Source organism: Silurus meridionalis, chromosome 5 (assembly GCF_014805685.1).
Source record: "Silurus meridionalis isolate SWU-2019-XX chromosome 5, ASM1480568v1, whole genome shotgun sequence".
In the NCBI taxonomy this organism is placed as follows: Eukaryota; Metazoa; Chordata; class Actinopteri; order Siluriformes; family Siluridae; genus Silurus; species Silurus meridionalis.
Genome location: NC_060888.1, coordinates 27,601,769 through 27,604,268, shown reverse-complemented (window position 1 = coordinate 27,604,268; position 2,500 = coordinate 27,601,769). Strand labels below are relative to the sequence as shown.

Genomic DNA, 2,500 nt, shown 5'->3' with positions numbered 1-2,500 from the left:
TGTTTTACTGAAAGAACCCAGAATGTAGAATTCCATTTTTCCAACGGAAACCCAGAAGAACACTGTTGCTAGGCAACGAGGATTAATTTCTAGCCTGGTTTACAAGAATAGATGCTAGCTAATAAACAATGTATTAGCTACACGCAATGTCCAAAAGAATTGTGACACCCGACTTTTCCAGTCTGAGTGTTCTTCCCCCAACCTTTACCACAAAGTCGGAGGCACACAATTGTATCGGACGTCTTTGGATGCAGGAGCATCCTGTCTTAGCATGACAATACCTCTGTGCACAAAGCCAGCTCCATCAAGATCTGCTTTCCATGGGTTAGAAGATGTAAAAGATCTCCTGCTATAGAGCTCCAGATCTAAGTTTTGGCCATGAAGTGTAGATTTTCTATTTAGAAAATCTTACTGTTTCCATGACAACTATAAGAATTATCCTAGCTCATTGTAGTTAGACGTCATGAAGTGCTGAAACTGGAGACTTCCTCAATCAATGTTAAAAAGTGGCAGATCGGAGAGAGTTTTTTTTAAAAACGTCCTCTGTACACGAGTCCCCGGAAATGAGCTGTTACTATAGTAACACACCTTCACTCTGTCAGAGCCACCGTTAGAGAAAACTAATTAACACCTTCTGACCAATCAGCACCGGGAAATCTCTACATGTACCGTTGTAAATAATGGAAGAGTCACAAATGGACACACACAAACACACACACACACACACACACACACACACACACACACACACACACACACACACACACCTATCTGTATATACATACATGCATACATATACACACACACACACACACACACACGTATCTGTGTACACACACACACACACACACACACACACACACACACACACATATCTGTATATATACACACACACATATTTATGTATGTTTATTAATTTTAATACTTTATGAAAAAAAGTCTATTATATAAATTATATAATTTATCACTTTAATACAATTTCTCTCTCTCTCTCTCTCTCTCTCTCTCTCTCTCTCTTTCTGTCTCTCTTTCTGTCTCTCTTTCACTCTATCGCTTTCTCTTAGTTGCCATGGTTACAGCCACTCATGGTAGATAGGGGAAGGTGCTGGAGATTGAACAGCTGTTGTGCAGATGTTGTTCTCCTTTTCCCGTTGCTACAGACCTTTGTTCTCCTCCGAGTACAGGTGGGTACACAACATACACACATTATACACACAACATACACACATTATACACACACACATTATACATTATACACACATTATACACACATTATACATTATACACACACATTATACACATTATACATACATTATACACATACACACATTATATACACACATACAAACATTATAAACACATTATACATTATACACACAACATACAAACAATACACACATTACACACTTTATACACACACACACATTATACACACAACATACACACAATACACATATTCTACACACTATAAACATTATAAACACATTATACACACAATATACACAAACAATACAAACATTATAAACACATCATACACATTATACACATATACACATATACACATACACATTATACATTATACACATATTATACACACATATACATACACACATATACACATTATACACACTATAAACATTATACACACTATAAACATTATACACACACATACACACATACATATACACACATAATATACACACATACATTATACACATACACATTATATACACACTATACACACATTATACACACAATATACATAAACAATACAAACATTATAAACACATCATACACTTTATACACACACTACACATTATACACATACACACATTATACACATTATACATTATACACATAATACACATATTCTACACACTATAAACACATTATATACACACATACATATACACACAACATACACACACTATAAACATTATACACATCATACACATTATACACATTATACATTATACACACCCTACACATTATACACACCCTACACACATTATACACACAACATATACACACACAATACACATATTCTACACACCCTACAAACATTATAAACACATTATACACACAACATACACAAACAATACACACATTATACACACATCATACACACAACATACACATTATACACATTATACACACATTATACACACAACATACACACACTATAAACATTATACACACTATAAACACATTATACACATTATACACAACATACACACACATATACACACACATTATACACATACACACACACAATACACACATTATACACACTATACACATTATACACACACACACACACATTATACACATTATACACACACTATAAACACATTATACACACACACATATATACACACATATACACATTATACACACATTATACACACATACATACACACAATACACATATTCTACACACACTATAAACACATTATACACACAACATACACACACACATATACACATTATACACACTATA

At 33.8% G+C, this 2,500-nt stretch overlaps 1 long non-coding RNA gene across 1 annotated transcript in view; it reads left to right on the top strand.

Annotated features, from left to right (window-relative positions):
- LOC124385797 overlaps window positions 1-2,500 on the top strand; it is a 30,176-nt gene that overhangs the window by 8,725 nt on the left and 18,951 nt on the right. Inside the window, exon 2 of the long non-coding RNA XR_006925799.1 lies at window positions 1,065-1,184. This is a non-coding gene — a long non-coding RNA (uncharacterized LOC124385797). The remainder of the gene's footprint in view (window positions 1-1,064; window positions 1,185-2,500) is intronic.